The 23,681-nt window shown below is 37.0% G+C and overlaps 1 protein-coding gene and 1 long non-coding RNA gene across 3 annotated transcripts in view; one reads left to right on the top strand and one right to left on the bottom strand.

Moving 5' to 3' along the window:
- LOC111610368 overlaps positions 1 to 23,681 on the top strand; it is a 69,624-nt gene that overhangs the window by 29,585 nt on the left and 16,358 nt on the right. The window contains exon 5 of one of the 2 annotated variants that reach the window (XR_002753633.1): positions 6,399 to 6,506. The exons of the other annotated variant lie outside the window; for it this stretch is intronic. This is a non-coding gene — a long non-coding RNA (uncharacterized LOC111610368). The remainder of the gene's footprint in view (positions 1 to 6,398; positions 6,507 to 23,681) is intronic. 2 annotated transcript variants of the gene reach the window in all.
- The window catches only part of rtn4r (reticulon 4 receptor), a 52,774-nt gene that overhangs the window by 24,469 nt on the left and 4,624 nt on the right, over positions 1 to 23,681 (bottom strand). The window lies entirely within an intron of this gene.

Here is a 23,681-nt window from a genome sequence, read left to right as displayed (position 1 = left end):
TAAATGAACCTTTAAAATCACGACACTCCACACTTGCACAGCTTCCTCATGAGTATGGACCTTCATTTATGATTAATAGCATTATTGCCTGGGCTGAGATAAGAGCTCAATTAGCTGTGTGGGCAAGGACCTTGACTCTATCTCCAATGACTAATCCCATGGCTTTTGTTATGATTATCTTGAGCAGAGTTTTAATCTTGATTTTTGAATGGCTGACATTGGCCAAAAAAACAAGCTGGCCATTAGCACTTAAAAAATGCACTCCTGCTGCAGGAGATATGAATCTGCACTGCATAATAGGGGCGATATAAATGGTAGATTACTCAGCAAACAAGTCTGTGGCACTGGTGTGTTTTGGTTAGATTACTCAGCAAACAAGTCTGTGGCACTGGTGTGTTTTGGTTATATCAGTGGCAACACTCATGGGCAGTAAATTGCATTAAGTCGTCAGAGTAATATGAATCCATCCACCTTGTTAATATTTTGCCAAGAGGTGTCTCCAGAGAAGGAGCCTTCACAGAAACCCCGGCCATCCTGCTGGGCGTGGCTGGAAGTCTGTGTGGGTCCAGGATGCCAACAAATGTAATTTTAATTAAAGCAGGAATGCCCACAGTGAACTGAAAATTTTGAAAATAAATCACATCTTATAAGATATGAGGTATTCTTAAGGATAGCTCCTGAGAACTGGTCAGTTGTGTGTTGGAAAGAGTTCAATTTTAATCTGGAAAGAAAAGTATTATGCAGAACTAATGTGTAAAAGTAGTGTTCAGGATACATTTTTCAATATATGAAGAGTTCCACACAGTTTGGGAAAGTATATGATTAGAACTAAATATTTCCATTTCAACTCTTTAAATGTTGTCCATTTCCATCCACCCTTGCATCCATCTGTTTGTCCATCCATCCATTCTTTTCCCATTTTTCTTTCTTTTCTTCCTTTCTTCTTTTTCACAGGTTTCAGACTATGGCAGAAATACTGTACCTTCTATAGATTTATAGTGAATAGCACATATTGTTTAAAATTTGTTTTAGATAAATAGCCTTTAGACTAACTGGCACATTTACTAAACTGTATGTGTACTGTATAAATGAAACCTATATTTACAATCATTCCTACAGAAATCTCATGTGTAAATGACAGACCTTTTCAGACTTAACTTCCCAGAGTTCTCAATTTTATACATCAAATCTGAATTTTAAAATGATAAAGTTTGTCATGTCTTAGCAGATATTTCATGCTTTATATATATACTCTGCACAGACAGAGATAATAAAAGCAGGAAGGGGTCTGGGAATAGAATGGAGGATACAAGGATAAAAGAAGCAGCCCCAGGAAGAAAAGAAGGACAGGAGTAAACTCGGCATACTCTACACAATATTTTCAGTTGTTGTATTGTTGCGTGACACAAAATACAAAAGTTAGATCAACACTGAACTTGAGGTTCTCTTTCCTCCTGACCATCGTGGGGGACTCTGTTGCGCATTCATGAAAATACTGAAAACAAACCCTATACCTCTTAAGACTGTGAATCAGAAATAATTTAGAAATCTGGATGTTTTTACTGTGAGAAAATTAGATTTTTTTATTTTACATGAAATATGTTTAAGAAATCTATAAGTACATGTATGATAAACAACACTAAAAAATGTCCTCAGAGGATTACTCTGTCTGCAGAGCAAAATACAGTAACACTTATATTGGTATATAGTCACATGTAGATGCATTAGCAGAAGCGATTTCTGCAGTACAAAGCCCATCCTGTATGATGCTGCACTTTGAATCACTCACCCTCTGCAGGGGGAAGCACAGCACACCATCTGTTCTTCAATCCCTACTAACAAACAACGAACACACCGACACAGCAGACACAGAGACCAGCAGACACAGGCGGTCACTATTCCTACACCAGCAAAGAATTGTGGGAAGCAAGGCGGCTGCCGCATGAAACACGAGTAAGCTAAATATGGGATGAAAGCTCTCATCAGCTGCTGGGATTTGATCAGGAGGTCAGGGATGAGACTGCACAGAGATAAATGATGCAAATTGAGTCAGACACTGCAAAGGAGACACCTGCAAGAAGTGGCACTCTATCTAGAGAGGTTGGAAGAGCTGTAACCCATGGCGTGAGGCAGAACACAAGTGGGAAAGAGAACGATGAAGGATGTAGAAAGAATTTAACAAGGAAACGGCCAAGGGAAGGCTGGTGCATTTAAAGAGTTGATCTGCAAAAACAGACATTACAATATCTGCAAGCAGAGGAAAAGATCTGGAGATGAAATTCATTTTTATTCTAAACCACCAGAAATGTAAACAACCCACCAAACAGAACATTATAAACTCTTAAACACTTTGATCAATTTTTAGGAATAAAACTTATGAAGTCGACTTATCACATAAAACGTGAGAATTCACACCCTGCAACAAGCATATAGCCTGGTGATGGGTGCAAACAAAACAAAAAGAAGTGTTATGAGCTAAGAAGAGGAAAAAGAAAACACTAAAAGACACCATGGAACATGTGAGACAGGGTTAAGCTTGCCCCCTAGTGTTCATTCCTTTTTCCTAACAAGACAATACAGTGTATTCCAGTAATTATGAGAAAGTGAGAACAGGTTATGATAGATAGATAGATAGATAGATAGATAGATAGATAGATAGATAGATAGATAGATAGATAGATAGATAGATAGATAGATAGATAGATACTATATGTGAATAAATTTCAAATGTATGTGTACTTTTATTTTAATGAATCAGAACTAAATTCAGTTCTATAATAGAGATTTATATTTTGAAAGAGATGAAAAAAGAATACAGTCCACAAACAAGACTTTCTTCAACTCAGCTTTTAAAATCTTCCATTGTGTACTGCCAGTGTGATTAAATATTGTGTGAAGATTTAACATTGAAGGGCTAAGGTGAGAACAGCAAAACAAACACAGAACGCTTTCACATTCAACTTGTTTTGGACTATGGAAATAACATAAAGTTGTTTAATGACAATGAAAATGAAAAGAGATGGTGCAAAATTAATGTGACCCAATTGCATGAGGGATAAAGTTTAATGGGCCAGCAATCCCGTTAAAAAACCCTGAAGTTTAATTGAACAAACACCAGCATTATAAGCACAGTATATCATCCTGTCATCATAAACTTTGACCAGTGAGGGCAGAGAAATATCTGCAGTGCTCCTTCCATTTGTACAACCGTTTGCAGGTGTTTTAAAAGCTCATAGTTTGTAACAAGTAATTTCTGTCCTTACACTTTACTCTTGGTCATGGAGGGTGCAATGTCACTTCCATTTAATTGCAAGGCATTTTGCAATTAAGCTGGACAGTTTAAAATAATGATCACAAATTAAAACTCTTCATTTATTTATATAGACAGAATAAATTGCATGTCTGAAAAAGCTGACTTTTAGAAACATGAACACAGCTATTAGGGTTACAGCATCAAATGTTAACAGGATAAGACACACAGTCTTGAACATGTAAAGTAACAAAAGCCCATCTCCATTCATCAGTTATTATGTAATGGCTACTGTGAAAAAGCCTTTGGATGGATGGTAACTGTTTTTTTTTTCATTAATCTTCTTATTTTCAAGGAATCAAGAGTTTCAAAGTCTTAAAAATAGCTTTGGTTATTCTGATACATCCAACCAAACATCCTTCCTCCTCACAGGAATGTAGGTCAGCTGATGATCTTCAGTGGGTATTGTATGGTAGAGCACACCCAGGTCAGGTCAGAGAGCCAAGCATGTACAAACTCACAACCAAAAGCTATGTAGAATGCATGTTTTTCAATAGTCCAAATACTCAGAAAGAACCCATACATTCACTGGGAGAGTTTGCAAACTTGATAGAGATGGGATTCACTCAAAGGGAGAAGAGATTCAAACACAGAACAGGTCAACAGTGATGCAAGCCCCCAAATATTTTGACATAATCAGTAGTCTTTGAGTTTAATAAAATACCCACACCAAATAGACAATCTTTGAGAATTGCATATTTTGAGTAATGCACAGAAGAGCTGACACAACATCCAACAGATGCACAATTTCTTTTAGCTAAATGTCAACTATGCAAGTTGAGTTCTCTGGTAAAAACTCTTTGACAACTGCTTTTGTTAGTGGAAAAACAAACAATTTGCCACTGTTATTTGCAGTTTTGGTGGTTTTGTGCCTGAAGTTTGTCTGGTACAAAATAACCCCAATCATCTAGAACTGCACATTTCGTTCATAAAGTTCATTTGCACTGGGGACATTTTGTGCTAGCTTTGACAGCCAATGATTTTATTTTCCAAAATCTAATTATAGTGTACTGTATGATAACAGTGTCATGTGACTCCAACACTTAACACCTACCACCAGGAGGTGGTTCATAAATATTTTCTTTTTATCATAAAGGTAAAAGGTAAAGGTAATTTTATTTATACAGCACATTTTCAGCAACAAGGCAATACAAAGTGAATACAAGGCAATACCTATGTCATTACATAAGTCATAACTTTTCATATCTCTTAAAAGCTAATAAATGTTAAAAGAACAATAATAAGCATTTTTCTTATGTTTATTAAAATCAAAAGTCTTAAGATATATATGAAAACTAGAAATGAAGAAGTGGGGGCTACAAACTGACAAGGGAGCAAAATGATTTGGAGCTAAGATAACATGGAGTCAAAAGTAATTTTGCCTGACAACACTGAGTCAACTAGTGAGTTGGGCTGGTACCTATGTCCAATGGTCACTGGGCAACAGGCGGGGTACACCCTGGACAGGCAAGCAGTTCATTACAGGGCATCACAGAAACACATTGGAAAAAACAACCATGAGTGCATTGACTCATTTAGAGCTAGAGTATCCAAGTGAAATGCTCATATACATGAGGAGAACATGCAAACTACAGACAGAAAGAGCCCAAATCAAGATTCAAACTCAGGACCTTCTTGCTGCAAGGCAACAGTACCAACTGTTGAGTCTTTAACAGTCTTTAAAAAATTGAGTCTTTAATAAAATCATATAAGCCTGTAGCACTGAAAATTTGACTATTTTGAAGCAAGACATGAAGAACGATTTCATAAGACTAATATATTTACTGTACCTCAGCCCTCTCATGTTTGTCTTTTGTTTTTTTCTGTTTATTATGATTTATATGGCATAGGCAATCAATATATGCAACCTCATGACGTGTTATTTGATTTGTGTTGCTTACCTCAACTGGACAAAATGCTCGTCTTAGTCATGGTACTTTTACACAACCATAAAACATATTTGCTTCAAAGTGAAGCTTTCCATTATGCAGCTTTTTACAATGTTGCCTGTTGTGTTTTTCACTAAAGAGCTTGTTCCCTACCAGAGATAACTGGTTGACACAGAGCAGGACAGGAGCGTTATGACCTACAGTGCAGCATAGTCTTGAGACCACAAGGATATTACACAGGCAAGATAAACAACTGCCCATTAGAACTGGAGAGACCCATTAAGTTGGGTAACACAAATTTCTCTCTACCAACTGCCTTCTGATGCAGGCGTGAATAAAAATGCAAAGCCTTCACCTTATTGGAAAGAGAAACAGGCTCGTGGATTACTAGTTTTTCATGTTTTTTTCCCCCCTTAAACTGAGGCACAAAGAAGGGATAAGCGAGCCACAGCAGGAAATCCGCTTGAATACTTAAATGTACTATCAGGCCTGTTTGCACTGAAAATACTCCCTGTTCTATGTGTGTGGTTACACAAGGGACATATTTTTTTGAGAAGCTTTCACATTTGATGCTCACTAATAGTGGGCCAGTTGAAATGTTGCAAGCAGAATGAACCCAAAAGTGAAAAGAAAATCAAAATATCACTGGATAATTGTCACCTTTACAAATGTCATTTATCCAAAAGGCTTTTCTGTCAATAAGACTCTCCACTTAGAAATGAACAGTTGGTTTCTGGCATATTCTCAGGACTAATATCCTAGTGGGAGAACTTATCTGATGGGAGCTTACATTTAAATTGACATTTTAAAGATCAGACTTGGGGTCACCATTTGGAGTCTATTCCCTAAAGAAATGTAGATGTTCTTGGGAACATTGCGACTTGACACGCTCCCCCAAACAAAGTCGATAAAATATCTGCTCATCAGGAGATTCTGTCAGTCAGAGAGACAAGATCACCTCAATCATGTGGACTCCAGTTCTGTGGCTCAGAAAAAGTAGGGATCATGGATGGACTGTGCTTTAAATAGACACCAAATGCAAAGAATACAGACCATTTCTCTTACGTCAAGTATTCTTAAGTTGCTCATGAGCTTTTGCACTGATGTCAAGAATAAATTCATACCTGACTTGCATGTTAGTGTAAATTGCATTTACAGTTGAATTCTTCACTGACAAAAGAAAAATTATGTGTTTACAGGTACATTTATTTCTGTAGTTGGACCATTTAAGAAGGATGCATTGCAAGTAATGGAGAAAAAGTCTTTGTGTTTGCACCTGACAAATTAAACTTCAAATAAAAAATCAGGTAAGACCTTTTTTTTTGGACTGTCATTTTTTTTCTTTGTTATCCTACTTTTGGTGACCATGTTGTTTGGGAAAGAAGGACTGATAAGTGAGGCTGAACTTTAAAGAACATGCTGAACTGATTCAAAGCTGACCACTTACAGTATATGTAGGGTTTTGAGTAAAAGAAGTAGACAAGCTCATCGCATAAATTTACATTCACGAGCTAGTGCTTATTACTAAGCTACATTTTATGAGGAATATTTCTATTTAAAGACTATCCTACTTTATTCCAGGCCATGCAAAGTGAGCAAGAAATGACAGGGGATGAATGACCATAATCTAAAGGACTAAAGACATCAGATTAAAAAGTTAGCTTTCTTCAATTCACAGCAAGTCATTCTTGCTACATTTTTTTTCCCTTTAGCTTTAACTCTGAGTTTTTATGTTGATTAAAATATGGAAATGTAACAGTAACAGACTAAATACTGATTGCAACATGAGACTGGACATATTTGATAGCTGTTAGCTGATGGATAATGTCAGTTGTAAAATGCCATATGGTAACAATGATGGCGGCCTGCTGAAATATCCTGAGTAATAGCAAACTGCTCTAAAAGTCACCAAATTTGAAATTTTTTGTAATGTGTTAGTTTCATACTTTCCTCCCTCAATTACCCATAAAGAGACATAACTCACTCATTTATTTATGATTATCTGCTTTTTTTCTCTTTTTTTAAATTTTCTGTTTTGTTTTCTTTTTGGTTTTTATATATACAGGATTATTGTTAATTTCTTTTTGACAATAGAAATTTTGTGATTTATCTAAGAGCAAATAATTATTTTAAATAAAGAACATTTACCATTTACATCAAGTGCTTTGTAATAGAGGATTTGGTTATGCTCATTTTTAATTGCAGTCTAGATACAGAAGGAAAAAAATCAAAAGCAGCTCAGAGGGAGTCCTGCAAAACAACAAGGCCACCTGTCGTTTTGCACCCGATGCAGATTGAATAAAGTAAAACAACACATTCTTTTACGAGTCTCCAAAAGTCTCTAAAAGCTCCACAAAAAGTCACTAAATTTGCTGTTCACAGCGATTTTATTAAAAGAGCCAAGCCATCACTGAGGTCTGAATACTAATTATTGCAACAAAGTTGCTATGTAACTTTGTTGTAAGGTAACGTAGTGGAATACACTTTAACCTAATCCCATACGAGATCCTTCCCTCAACTTCATCTGATAATTACAATTTAAATCAGAAGCTGAAAAGGTTTACTTCTCTGCAGATGTGTATCAGTGTGTAAATTATTTTTCCACACATTTCCGACATTTTGAATCCAAACACAAGTGAAAATTCTGCACAATTTAAAAAGTTTTCAAGAAGGTAAATATTTCAGATAGCCAATTTTACTTTAAGCAACAACTGTTCATAACTTTAAGACGGAGATGATATGTGAATATTTTTCATAAAAAAATAAAACTAGTAGACCATTTTTGCCCATTAAGTGCAGCGAGGACATTCAGCTCCTCAGGCTAACTTATGAATAGGGCAGTCAAAGCGGCAGGTGTTATGTTATTGCATCCATTTACTATCCTGGAGCTTCTTTGAATCCCTTTTTTTTTTTTTGCTTCTGGGGAATTATGGACTTTGTTCAGAAGCATTTTGTTGCTGGTGGGAATGCCGACTTTTTACACATGCCAGCATCTGACATGCTTTCTTTTATGGAGCTGTGTTTTGACATTCTCTGTCCAACCTCCAACCCTGCAGTTCAACACTGCTTTTCGTTTCTTTTCCCCAACGCAAGTCAAGTCAAATCTTTTTCACCTTGCACTTATTTTAAAAATACCTCCTGAATGCTTAGAGGTATACTTTGCAAGTTCAAAAAGCCAATGAATTTTAAAGGGAGCAATTTGTTGACTTCTGGCATATGACAGCCCAAATCAAGTGGGCCAAAGACAAATAAGCTTTTATGATTATATAGTCTAGTTATCTAAGTTATGCTTAAGACTGTTACCCAGATGCATAATACTTTCAGAAAAGCCTATCCTTAAGGTGTTTTATTTTGCCAATATGCTTGATAAAGCAGAATACCTAATGCAAGGAAAAGGAAAATTAGATACTGTTTGTTTTTTTAGACAATCCTATATCTGATTTAATAAAATGAACATGTTTTTAAGACATAATAAATAGGCACAACTGCAGAGTATAACATTATGTATATCAGTGATGTGCGGTGAGGTTCATAGCTGGTGAGGCTGACTTAATCATAATCAGATTTACAAATATAGACCCTGCATGTTATTGTTTACATAAGGAAATTTTGCGCATGCATGCAACGCTGGAGGGCAAAAAGATAATTCTTTTACATGTCATGCATAGCCGCGCTGCTGCCGTAGAATAATTCCGTTAACTCAGTCAAACTTCTGAGATGTAGATATTATTAATTTCGTGCTGTGCTCCACAGCACAGGGAAAAACTGTTAAAAGTACAAATAAAAACCTAGTTTTTCTCGCTCTCTGTATCAGTTCAGCTATGCGTAGATTAGTTGCTTTACCAATTGACAACAACGCCACAAAAAAACCCACTCAAATATTTCCCACACAAAGAGCAGAACATTCAGCCTGTTGCAGTCGTATGGTTTTATGCTTACTGTTTATTTTGCGATTATTTATAAGTGATTGCTGTAGTAAGAGGAGAAAACTATAAATATATCACTTCACTTGACTTTAGTGTATGGCTAGCTCGCTGTTACTGTCTCTTACTCTGCAGTTGTGGAGTCACACCTGCCTCCCCTCACCGCACGTCACTGATGTATAGCCACATGGGTCTCCCATAGTCATTTGTTACAAATGATCTCACCCTTTTTCTAAAAGCTGATAGTCAGCATCAGTCACATTCATCTGTTTTCATCAACTCCTCTCAGATAGATAACCCATCTGAGCAGCTCTTCCACTAGTCACTCCGGTACAGTACACAGCTAATGGCGTAAATATAATAAAGGCACCAAGTCATTTATCTTCTTAGTACTGTTATTTCTAAGTCAATTAGCCAAATCAATATGCTGGAAAAGTTATTAAACACATTATATCACAGGAAAATTAATTCCGTGCAGTTTGGTCGCCTTTATCAGGTTGACACCAAGGTAAAGGCAGCTGGATGAGAAATAAGGATGATCGATTGACACAACTGAAAGGCGCTAACCTCAGCTTGAAACAGTGGGAAAATTGAGAAGGAGGTACAGAAAGTGAAATCTAAATCTTGAGAAAAGATCACTGTGCAAAGTAGCAGGAAAAAAAGATAGACCATAGTGCAGAGAGTGGCATTAGTATGCATGCCTTTATTCCCTTTTTTAAACTGCCTTTCTCAGTTCCCTGGCTTCTCCGCTGCTGTCTGATCTTCAGCGCCATCACCAATCCCGCTAGATCATTTTCCAAGGTCTCTTTTCCCCTGTTTTATCTAAAACATGCCATGTTGGTGACAGCAATGTCGTACGGGGAAGAGGCAGCTGAAATGTTTCTTTGAGAAACTTATGAAACTGTGGTGACACTCCATCCTTTCCTGCTGCATGGCAATGCAGGGGATGTATACTTCACCAAGGGGATGTGTTTGAAAGATAGGATTTGTTTTAAGATACAAAGAGGGGCAAAAAGAAATTTTCACAAAAAAAAAGCTTTCAAAGAAATGACAGCTTTTTGAAATACATAAACATGCACAGAGTGGCAGAGAGAAGGAGGATTTTTGTCTTGCAGTCATACTGTATGTTTTGCAGTTTTGTGTAGTTGATCCAGAATAAACTATTTCATATCCCCTACAGACTTAAACTAAAAAAAGTATTGAACAAGTATGAAAAAGTATAGAAAAGTAGAAAGAATTTTAAATTTAACCAGAGGAAATAAAAAAGGTATTTGGAAAAGAGTCAACAAAGTGTAGGTGTTAAATCCCCCTGAGAAAAATTTGTTGAAACAATGATTGTCCCTATTGTCTGAACAAAGTGCAGTAGTTGAAAGGTGAACAGTTGTCCAAGACAACTACTACATGTAGGCTAGGCGATGAGACTTGTAGTGGCTTTTAATTGCCAAAAGCTTCTTTTTTTTCTTACTGTGGTGTTGACAAAACCATGTGATAACAGCAATGAAACAGACTTCATTTTGATATCATGATGTTTTATTATTGGAAGTTCTTGTGCTACGAATGACGATTCATCTATTACAACCTGATTTTTTTTGTTTAAACCTAAGAGCTGTTTTGGCTTATTATCATAGAACCCAAGAAATGCTAGAATGGAGCAGTGGAAAATATGACCTGAATTATTTCAGTTTAATTATTTGTGCACACTCCTTTTTTTTATTATTATTTTTAGTTCTTTGTGTTTTGGGTTTATTTTGGTCACATTACATTTTAATTTGGGATGGCATCCTTGGAATTAAAGGAAGATAAAAGAAAAACTGGTGCTCTGTTAAAATCTCTTTGAAGAAGGAGTCGATATGCCAGGAGAATGCCTTGGCCTTATTTCCCTTCCCTTTCCTGTCTTCCTGTATGCAGCACAGTAGATGAGAGATAACCGCATACTCAGCTTAACAACAGCTTACCTAAGGTGGAGGAACTCTTAAAGCAATCTTGTTTCATCTTGCTTCTTGTGGCAGAAGCTAGGCTTTGTTTTGTCTTTTTAATCGACATCTGGACAATGAATATTTATTTATGTGTAATTTCTGCTTATCTGTACATCCTACCCCGCAGAGAGAAACAGGCTGCACCTGTCTCGATGGATATTCAGAAATATAAATTAATATTATGGTTCGTGTGATAAGCATATGTTTACGTAAAGAAGTGCAAACAAAACACTTTATGCTTTTAGCCTGCAGCCTGTTAATGGCTCCTCCGAAATAACATTTTTTCTACCATAGTAGCTATTATGCAAGTCCTTCATGCATTTAACCTGCATAATCCTCCATTAGAGTGGCAGATTATGGTAATGGGGAAAAAGTACAAACAACTTGGAACATTGTAGGTCAAAACTGGATAGACAATTTTGTATGTTAATTTTGATGATGTAACATGTAATTTCCCAACGGTTACATTAGACTGTTGTTCCAAATCAACTTTCAGCAAAGGCACTTGTATGTGCAGAGACATGTTCCTTCTAAAATCAGCAGTAGAAGAACACATTTACTAACACAGAAATCACATTTCATCTTTTATTTAATAAGAGATTTGCTTCTATCCCTACATTACTCTCTTTTTTCATATGAATTTAATGCATAGACTCAAACATTTACTCACTAATGAAGCTAAAAGCACATCCACTCATTAAATTCTATTGAAGGCAAAACATCTGAAGTTATTCTGTTTTCATATTGCCATGGATTTTATTTAAAAGGTGAATCTCTAGCAAAGTGTCTGAGCCAACTAGTGGGAAGTCTGGGAAGCAATCAGTCACAGTTTCGATGACACCCATATCAGCACTCTATGCCCAGGCCACCATCTTGACGAGTCACGAACAAGTCTCACTGCGAGTTTAATAAGCAGTTAATTACTCCTGTCTTGACCTGCCGCTAAAATGAGCCAATGTTTCTGTTATCTGTGCAAAACTGCATTAGCGTATGCACCCTTTTTCCCCCCTCCTTCTCTTAATGGCCCTAATTAGTTGTAAGAGGAGCTTATTCTCCATTTAAGTGGATGAGGAGTCGATACTGTAATACGGTCCCAATATGCTCGGCTCCAACTCTATCTCATTGAGAAGGTGGCACACAAGAGGATAGCTCTCACAGCAACAGTGGAGAGCCGATAAACCCACTCTGTGATAAAGAAGGAATTACATACAGGCAGCACTCACTCGCTGCTGATATGAAAAAAAAAAACATAATTAGTTTGATGATTAACTGACAGAGGGATCGTTACAGTAAGGCTGTTTCAGTGGCAGTTACATAATATGGAAAAAGTTTCCACCCGAGAAGATGAGGTATCAGCAGGGCCCATTATCAGGAGACAAAAAAGGAGTCATCTTCTAGTCAATATAAATGAAAACATGCTTGAGATTACTGAAAGAGAAGAGCTGTATTCCACTAAAGTAGAAAACGTTTGTTTTTTGCTGTTATGAGTAGAAAAAACAAGAAACATAAAACAAATTGAAATAATTTCTGCTTTGACTGCTAGGTGTCTGACTGTTTGCCAATAAGTATGGAACTGGAAAAAAAACACACACACTTTTAAGAGCGAGTAATATCCATAGATATGTCAATATATAGACATACGACAGATAAGTTCTCTTCTGAAAGAAAAAAATCTTTACAGTCTAGGATTTCAGAAAAAATGCTGTAAGACATACGGCATGGTAGTAGGTCCATAAATATTAATACTTAATAATACTTTGGAGCCACATTGCAAACTGAAATCAAAATTTCAACTTCAATGCTATATTTTCGCACTATTGACAAAAATACAGAAAATGCAGCTTCCAAAAGACAACATAGGTTGGTTATGGCTAGAGATACTCAGAACCACCTCTAATTCTTGTTTTCCTTCACGCTATTTCCTTTTCCTCTCAGTCCTTAACATTTTCATCTTACTTTTGACGTTTAAGGAAAGCAGAGTCAGGATAATGTGCTGACTCTGTTTGATAATAGTAAAAAAACATTACCAACGTTGTGGTTTCTAGTCCAGAAAACCTGTGTGGGCATGTGCCAAGTGAGCCTTAATTTCATTGCCTTCAATACCCTCTGGACAGCCAGTCGACATGTACAGACCACAGGCAGACATTTTAAAAAACACTTTTAAGACAGAAGGTGAAAATGGAGCAGATGTGTTTTGCAAAATTTAAAAACATAAGAGTGATATTGTGAATATGGTTAAAATATCATTGACTTTGATACCAAAACTCTATTTGCAGGTGAATGTAAGGTGGAAGAAAAGTAGAAAATCTCGTAAAATGTCCAGATGGATGTAGAGAAGGCCTATGTCTCGTCGCTTATTCCCATCTGTAATAAAGTTTCCAGTCTCCTGTCCTTCTGTTTCCGGCCAATTGCTGTGTATAGAGAGCACTGATGCACAGTGCTCCCATAACAGAAATACCTAATGGTTGTTTATACTTTCTTATTCATGATGCTAAGGGTTTTGACTCAGCCTATCTCCATTACAGAATAAAGTATGGATAGAACTGATGGGAATTGAAGTGAAACTCTAAATGAGTCCAAATACTTCCCCACCAAAGTGCTTCCATTAACAGCTCAACCAAGCGTGTGATAGCCATTTTCAGTTAAGTCTAGCTAAAAGTGTTGCCTTTTATTAATTGTTGCTACAAGATTCACTTTGCTATATAATGTTTTATTTTTGAATAACACCAATTTACAACAAATATCATCTTGAGGCATTGTATGATTTTTTTGTTTCAATTCAATCATACATACATGCTAATTTATATTTATCAAACAGTATAATAAGCTTGAATAATTATTCAAATTAGTCTAAAATGTTTCTATCTAGGAAAACCCAGGAGATTGGGTTTTCCTTAGGTAGATGGAAACCCAAACCTCTTATCAGATTAGATTCATGTCTAATCTGCTAATGGAAATTTAATAATATCTAATAGCAGTGCTGTGTTCATTTTAGTTTGATCGAGAGTCTACAAGCTCCGTAAGTACTATGAACATTTTCTTTTCAAAAATTATTTACCAGCAGTAGAGAGCAACTGACTTATTGGGGTTAAAATTTTAAAATGGAGCTAGGTTGAGACAAAACAGTAACTTGTGGACAAATTGGCAAAGGGGTTGACCCAGATCCACTTCTTCTTCACATCTATATTGAAAATCAACAACAATATATATACAGCTTGTATATATATATATATATATATATATATATATATATACATTTCTGAAAACAGATGACACACAGATGGCCAATTTTTAGCAATTTTGTTGTCTGCTGCTGTGACACTTGAATTTCCCCATAGTGTCGCTATCTATCTAATAACATTACTGTAAGAAACACAATAACTCAGATGTACCAATCTTGGTATTAAATTTATAACAGGAAATAATGTTCTATAATTTGGGGCTTTATTCGTTCAGAAGTACATATTAACATATTGTAAAAATGTTATTTTTAACATCTGCGGCATGATTTACTTTTACTTCTAACAGCTTTTAGCAGATTACAGCAAAAGCAAAGACATTACTGAACAATTGAGAAAAAAAATCTTGACCAATAATAGAACAAAATAACTGGAACCTGGTATGAACTCCTGTTGAGTGATTCAAAATGTTTTCATAAAGATCGTGTTTTTCAAACACACCAGTTCAAGTTATCAAGTGAGCAAAAGCGAACATGGAAATTACCCTCATTGCCCAACCATTTTCTCCAACTGGTGCAATTTGACATCTAACAAATCACAAGTGAGAACTATCTTGTACATTCACATACACAAGTAATTTCACAGAAGATCATCTGAGCTAGACAACATGTATTTGAAACACAGACCATAAATCACAGGTTGTAGATGAGTGGTGCTTTGGTGATATGGGCAGAATAAAAGCTGGAAAGTTCGGAAGGCATATGTATCAAGACTTTCATAGAATGCCAAAGTGTAAAAATCTGTTTTTGATGTAAAATGTATACTTCTCCAATTTGTCCATGGATACTTTTCAAATCTGTAGTGAAATTCAAGGAAGCTTTTGATGGACATTGTCGCTCCATAACATGCAGTTAATGATTCCCACCGTTACTGAAAGGGTGACTTACTTATTGGAAGAGGTTTTTATGTGTAAGCTAAAACCTGAAATTGTCACATGGCAATTTGTTACTATGGGGACATGGGCACAACCTTTATTCAGAGACAATGCTGATCAAAGGGTCACACAGATTTCTAAGATATATTTTCTTCTTACCTGGGCATCAAAGGATGTGAAAGGTGTTTCTATTGTGCTGTTTCTTTTATTTCAAAGTCTGTTTTGTTGTGATTGTAGCCCCTTCCAAGTGAAGATCAGATTTAAGTTCTCTATTTTGATTTGTCATGATTCAGAAACAGTAAATAGGATTCAGGGGGCTTTGTGGAGTCACAAATGTCATTAACCTAGAGGTGAATTCAAAGCAATTTCCGGTCTGTTTCACCATGTTACTCTCCTAAGTTGTAGGAGAGTAACATGAACCCTTTACCGCTACTAAAAATATTGTTCACCTGCTAAGCCTTGTGTAAGTAAGCAAGCAAACAACAGCAGATTTAGGCAGTCCCGTTTCTTTTACTTTCATATATATTTACTTCAATGTTAGGTTGGTACTTCTAAATTATGTGTGTGAGTCCAGACAAAAAGGGGCTGAAGACTGTTCTGTCTCATATTTCACCGTTTCAATAGACACTTGTTCTTGTAATGCCTTTTAAATGCCAGGTAGGAAATACTTAACAGCTAGGCACAAATTCAATATGCTAATGCCTTTTAGCGTGGCTACAGAACAGAAGAAAACATAACCTGTCAATTACCCGGAATACAATTGCTAAACCACCTGGAATCTCCACAATACAAATGAGCTTAAATTCATGCTGCAAGTTGTGCTGTTAATTACAAATAATGTCAGAAAAATTAACCTTTTCTGACTTATTGGGATCACGTTGAATTGCATTAAGTTTAAAGAGGCATATGCCAGTAGTAACTTCATCAAGTGCTTAATTAAAGTGCCAGGTGTAAATTTCTGGCTTTGATTTATGCTAACAGAGGAAATGCTGATCTGTCAACACTCATTACCCAAACAAATGGATGAGGGTGCACTTTAGAAGACAGATGCAAAATGGAAAAACAGCAAAAAAGTGACTAAAAATACAGACTACATCAAAAAGTATTGATATTACAGCCAATTTCATTCCTTGTTGGCAATTTTTACTCACAAGAATTTGCTGGTCAAGGACCTAAGATGGCACAGTGGGACTGAATTGACTTCAGACTACTTTGTTTTTCATACAGATATCATTGAGACCCCCTCAGCATAATTTGTTTACAGCTCAGAAATGGAGAGGTTGCTAGGCTCATTTCTCTCCCTGGGATAATTGCTGTGATGATGGGCTTTGCTGAGAACATGAACAGGCATGAGAACAAGCATGTGAGATCTGCAGGAGTGGAAAAAAATGTTTGCTCCCGCAGACCTCAAGATATGGGGGCGTCAAGACAAAGTCAAACCAATGTACATCAGTTTGTCATTCTTCTGAGCTTCATCAGATATCACTTCTTGTCATCAATCCACTTAAGATTGACTTTAGAACTACTGTTTGTTACTTTTAAGACAGAATCAGTTTTTAAACATCATAGCTTATTTTTCCTTAGAGTACACATTATTTTGGGTTTTGACTCTCTCTCAAACTTTGTAGTCTCTTGTTTTGGTATCTCTGGAAATGTGGAATTAAACCACTTACAAACTATAAAATTTCAGGGTATTGCAATCTCAAAATGTTATTGGAAATCTAGCTTTCAGGGGAAAATGCAGCAATCCAGGAAAAACTAACCAGATGACAAATTGTATCAGCATGGAATTGATTTTCAGCAAGGTTCAGAAGAACAGTTGTAATGGAGTTTAAGTGTGTAAGAGCTTTGGTTAACTCAAAAAGCAGTCACGATTATACAGAAATTTCATCAGCGGAGGGAGATTTGTTGCATGTCAGAAACAGAGAAATCATTGTGGTTTTATGAGGGTGCAGGTGTAGAAAAAAATTTAAAAGGGGTGAGGGATAAACGAATAACCAAAAATAACAGTAAAAAATGAAAACTGAGTGGCATAATCTCTAGCTAGAACTAGCAAAAGTTTCATCTGATTTTGAAATGGCAAACGGACAAAAATGTGAAAAGTTTGGTTAAGACAGATTGCCAGTTTTAAAAAGAACTGACAGATAATAAGTTCTGAAATCTTATGAATAACATGACTGCTGTAAGTGGAACACAATCAAATTACTAATGTAGACCATGCAATACTGATGAAATATAGTATTTTACATAACAGCACTTTAAAGGTGCTGTGTTTTCAAGTTTATATTGGGTTCTGAATGACTTGCAAATATCTGAATTCCTCCAATTATAATTCAGAACACATGAATAAGGAACATGTCTGAAACAGTCCAACCTTTTGACTGTCTGAAACAGTCAAACAAAAACAGACAAAGGAGGGGAAAACTAACTCATGACAGACAATTTTCTAATTTCATCTACTGATGATGTGACAATCTTGGAAGGAACTTTAGTTCACATAATTCTGAAGCCATGCATAACATATGGTCGATGTGAAACCCGTTGTGGGCTAAGTGGCTGAAGTCCATGCTTGCCTCTTTCCTGCCAGCCTCCAGATCCGTAATAAATCCCCTCACATTACCCTCCCTCTATCTTTCCAACCATCCTCACTACCTCCCCTGAGCCCAGCAGATTACAGATATCATTATAATGGACGTCCTGGCAGGCTAGTTGTGGTCACATTTAATTTGCCATGGCCTGATATCTACACAAGATAATCAGCATTTACACCTGAGAGTGATGACAGAAACAGCAACAAGGTGTTCCAGGGTGAAACGGTAATAGAATTATAAAAAGAAGATTGATCAACACAGCGTAAGCTGAGTTGGAGAAAGCAACAGTAAGAGAGCAATATACAGAATATGGAAGAATATGCATTTAGCACACAGTCCACAGGGACAGAGGAGAGCAAAGATGAAGCAGGGTTGTCAGATTTGCATTTAAATAAGAATAGCCTACTTTGAGCCCCTAGATGACTGTGAGCAAAACCTGATTCACCTGGACACAAGACTTACCAGCTTAAAAGGAGCTCTTTTCCTTTGTGGAATGTTTTGCTTTGTGGAGGCTGGCCTGTGAATTACACGTAGATAAACCTAAATGTTCTTGCAAAGTGAAGGTTATAGGCTGTTCTTACTATGAGACAAGTGGGATTTCCTCTGATTCCACTGTTATGCTTCCGAGAATGTTTAGTGTCTTACTTCCCTCTAGCTGTTGTAGGATTATGTCTTTCCTGCTTTACAAATCCTTTGCTCCCACCTGCAACTCACCTCATTCATTGGTGTATGAACAAAAGGTATCACCTGATGAAAATTTTAAAATCTAGTATACAGCCGTCAATGCGATTGATTAAAAAAGTTTAACATATTAATATTACAGAATACAGACCACTGTGCCAAAAGATTTTAAAAAGAAAAGAAAAAAAACAGCGATGGATATTTGGATAAAACCAAGGTAGTATGTAGCTAATTAATTGCAATGGTGACTTATCCTTTTACCAAAGCACAATCAGTTATAGTTAACTTTTATAAAATACCTTTGAAACAAATTGACTTCTTTTAAATCTCCCCGAATATGGAAACCTGAAAAAAATAGGTGTTTGGGTTTTATGTTTGTTTTTTTCCGGAATTTATGAAAGTACTTTAAAACCACATACAAATTTATGCACAATCGTTTGAGAACAAGGCAACAAAATGGGTTGTTTACAGGTACAAAGGATGGGCCAAAGTTATGACGCATAGGTATGAAATGAAGCATAAATAAGTAAAGAGGCAAATTTAGATGGAGCCATTTATAGCTTTGTATTGAGCCACAGACATACATTTTAAAATGTACCTGTAGTATAATTTTGATGGCTATTAAAAATTTAAACTCTCATGTAAAAGGCATTTTTTTCCGTCTCTTGGTATTTATCTATAATCCTGGCTTCACTCTGACGCTGCTCACATCCTGGATCAGTGAGCTACTTCATCTGAATGGCAGTGCAGCCTGCATAAGGAAGAGCCAAGATGGGTTGACTTATAAGGCTGACAATGTATCCATTCACACATCTAATTTAAGAGCAGCTTCTGCTCTGCCTAATTAACAATTTACTAGGACATCAGTCACTTTCCACTGTGGTATAATCAGCATCACCGGTGTTCAAGTAGCTATTTGCACACCTCCATATCTGCAACAAGATTAGAAATGACATTCAACTTTTAAGGATGCACAAATAGAAAAGAGGCCACTGGTTCAAGGATTGTCAGAGAATTTCATGAAAGAACAGACTGAACTGAAAGATGTTCCCTCCACTACAGAACTAGATGAAGTGCGTTTGACAAATTAACCATCTCTCTTTGTGCACATTAGGAGCTTACACCACATAATGTCTTCGCCATTACAGAATCCTTTGCAGAAGCACATTCACTCAGATGGGCAGCTTTTATCTTTGAATTTGTGGTTTATTTAATTTATGTCTCAGTATTGTCAGGCCATTTTTTTTATATATTTACTGTTTGGGGGTAAAGCCACTAAAGGCTTTGAAGGATTATGATCCAGCGGATTTTTATGAAAATAAAAATACATGCCCCCAAGTGAGTCCACTTGCGTCATCCTGAAATTGCATTCATTGCGTTAACCCATCTAGTTGGCCCTATTTAACAGCCTACTCAAGATGAGAGCTAACATTTATTTTCCTTTTATCATATTAAGAAACAAGTTGAGGGTGTATGTGTGTGTTTGTGTTCTGGTGGGGGTGGGGTGCAACATGTTCTCAGTAGGTTGTCTCTCCAAATTTTCTAACAGCACAATAATAACCCACAGAGAGGATTAAGGACTGGCAATCTGGGGGAATAGCATATTCTGTTTCGACTGCTTTACATTTCACCCCTCAGCTTCCTGTGTATAAACAAATGGAATTTTGCTCGTTTATCCACTTAGTTCCTCTGTCTTGCTGATTAGCGGTGTAGGGCTGGAAGAATTGGATAACCTAGAGTAGTGGGTTCCAAGGATATCTGGGGCCAGCATGCATCTGTGTATCTACTTGTGTGTGTGTGTGTGTGTGTTGCTGAGGATATACATGTGTATGTGTGATTGTGCGGTATAAGTGCTACTTCAAGGGTGCGGCCAATTAAAGAAGCTCCCAAAGCAGTGTGCTCATCAGGATGCAGTGAACATAGCTGATCCACTCCTGGATAGCTCACAGCAGTCTGTCACTGGAACTGAGGCATTAATACCCCCTAGCTTTGCAGCATATAGTATTGACATCCTTATCCTGTAAACACTGAGGAATCCATAGGAAGATGGATACAATCTGACATAAATGTTTGCAAAAAAGCTTTCTTGCATGTACTGGTTGTGCTATACAACAGCACAGATTTTAGGTAAATTAAAATGTGTTGCTGATCCCATTAACCGGTGTTCTATAAAAAGAGCATCTATTTTTAAGTATTGTAAAAATGGGCAAACAACAGAGTGCTTATTTCTGCACATTTATGTGGCTTCCCAAGTCCATATTCAGGATGAAAGCAAAAGTTGTTAACTCAGGATTTCCAAAGGCGGTCCTCAAGGGCTGGCATCCAGTATATTTTGGTTCTATCCCTGGTTCAATGCACTTGGATAAATGATGGGTTGTTAGCAGATCTCTTTCAAACATCTTTATATTGAGGAGGTAGTAACCATCATCAGGGAGAGAATCAAAACATACAGGATACCGATCCTTGAGGACTGACGTGTTATGCCCCTGTTGTAATTGTGTGTCTTATTTTCTTATTAGACATATTAAAACTTAAAATGTCAACACTTCTATGAGACGTTATATGAGAATTACAAAGCAATTACACTTTGGATAGATGTTTACATGTGAGAAAAGAAGGAGGTAGTGACTTTTTTATGGGGGAGCTATAAATACTGCATTAAAGTGTTGACATTTTAAGGTTTAAATTATTAAACTTCAAGTTTTTGTAAGTAATTGGATGTAAATTATCTAAATAGGATTAGATTTTTTCGATCTTACACTTCTGTTGTTCGAATTTTCTTTATGAATAAATAAATGAATACTGTTGACTAAACTGATTTGAACTCAATGCTTACTTTTGAGAGTCCACTGTTGTCCATCAGCCAAAAACTTTCATCGCATCTGGTGTTTCAGAATCTTGATCTTTCAACAAGTTGCCACAGAACTAACAGTGCACATTACAATGGCTTAAATCGAAGGCAATCAGAGTTTTGCTCAGTTTTTCCTGAATATGTTTTGACACATATCCAGGAGTCTTTGTCAATTCTGTAGGCTCACAGTTCAGTCCAACTTGCTTGCTCAACTGCATGCCTCCAGAATTGAAAATGTCTCCTGGATAGGTCTAGAAATGTTTTCAGAAAAATTTGAGCAAAAGACTGGTTGTCTTCAATTTATGTCAGTGGTAGAATACATAATTCGGAGGACTAAGAATATACACAGGCATACTGGTGCACATCTTGGAAAAAACACGGATGAACACAAAACAGCTAACACTTTTAAAGCAATTATGGTTTTAACAGTTATTTGGGATTCTTAGTACTTGATACTCAGGTGCTGTCCTCAGTTGTTACAGGTTTAGTAATATCTTGTTAAGTTTGCTCTTCCACCTTTAAGCATGTAGATACAGTAACTACTTCAACTGCAACTGTGGTGACATCCTGGTACAACATGGCTGGCCGTGATTATATAAATATATTTTTAAAATGAAATCATCAACTATATTTTGTCATGATTTTAGTCAAATACAGGTGCAGTATTGCTGCTGTTTCAACAGTCCGCCCCACGCCCCCACTACAACTTTTAAATCCAACAAAACCGAAAGGGACAATCAGGCTGGAGAGTTGAGAATAAATGCTGGAAATCTTGTAGTTTAGCAGGAACAATCACTGTGTCTGCAGCACTGGTCACTATTCTTCCCAAATTCTGGTCGTGTGTGCTGTTACATTACAATTCAGTGATCCGTGCAGACTGCTCCTATGGGCTCTTTGCACCTGCCGCGCTGACGTCACAACCGCATGCGCAAATGCGGCTCTCTTTTTTCTGCTTTGAGTTACCATGACAGCTAGAAAAGACAAAGTAGTATTTCAGACGCAAATAAAACAATACTATGCACTTTGTTGCCTTCCTAATATAATGGACTTCTAAGTTTTCATTGATTTCCAAGCGGTCCTGAATTAAGAAGACGGTGGCTTGTAAATATTTGTCGCTACCAGTTACAGCTAACGCCGCACAGCAAAGTTTACAGCCTTCACTTCACTCTGGATCAGCTTCTTCAACCTAAAGAAGAAGGTAAAGGAGCCTCCTGTGTTATTTTCATGGAATCACTTCTGTATTCACACTGAAAGAGCAAGTGTATGGGAACGAGAGAGCAGACCAGAGCCAGACAGCCGAGCTACTGATCTACCTGTACACACTGCTGTAAACACCGTCCTGCTTCACAAGAAGCATGCAAAACTAATAAAACGAAATAACACGGAGACCTTAAGGAACATGGCCATATTTTTCTAAAAGCAACAACTTTGAGCATGAACAATCAGCTGAACTAGACCTCTGACACCAGAGCTGCTCTACTGTTAAGCTATGGGCTTGTTGTTTCTCAGGCTTCATGAGCAAAAAGCCTGAACCGTAAAATCCCCCGTTACTTGGTCTCTGACACTAACGACAATAAACGCACGTAATATACTTGAAAATAAGGTAAAAATATTGTCCGTTAGAATGGATGAAAAATGTTTAGATACTTTAATAGCACATTTTTACAAGACAAATGTCCGAGAATATTGCCTACTAGCATAAGCTAAAGCTAATGTTAGCCACAAAGTTTAAAGAAATTAAAACTCACCTTTGTATCTGTGTATAACGAGGCGTACATCTTAAAACCTTTCTCCAGCTTACTTGTTGGGGCTTCGGATCAATGTACATCATTAATTGTTGCCTTGGACAAGCCCTGCAAACACCCAGTGTAAAGTGCCATTTTCAGTAGATCGGAAACGATCGAGCCGCTTTTCCCTGAACGCGGAAGCTGACGTGCAAAGAGCCCATTGTGCTGAACTATGGTGCACTCATTGGTCATATTGGCTGATTATGAACAATTGTGAAAAATTAATGTAAGCTGCATTCCCAAAGTAGCAGCTAATCTTTCCAGCGCATTGTTGCAGCATCCTGGAGCATCCTGATAATAGACACTTCAGCAGGAAAATATATTTCTGTCTTCATTCCGTTTTACTACCTGCACCTTCTTCAGACCTCCCCATAACTCACAGGACACTACACACACACACACACACACACACACACACACACACACACACACACACACACGCACACACACGCACACACACACACACACACACACACACACACACAAGCACACACCCACGCACACACACACACATGATCCAGGTAGCTCTCATCCTGGGCTTGTGTAAACATCCATACAAG

Source organism: Xiphophorus maculatus, chromosome 12 (assembly GCF_002775205.1).
Source record: "Xiphophorus maculatus strain JP 163 A chromosome 12, X_maculatus-5.0-male, whole genome shotgun sequence".
Lineage (NCBI taxonomy): Eukaryota > Metazoa > Chordata > Actinopteri > Cyprinodontiformes > Poeciliidae > Xiphophorus > Xiphophorus maculatus.
This window is presented reverse-complemented; position numbering and strand designations above follow the sequence as displayed.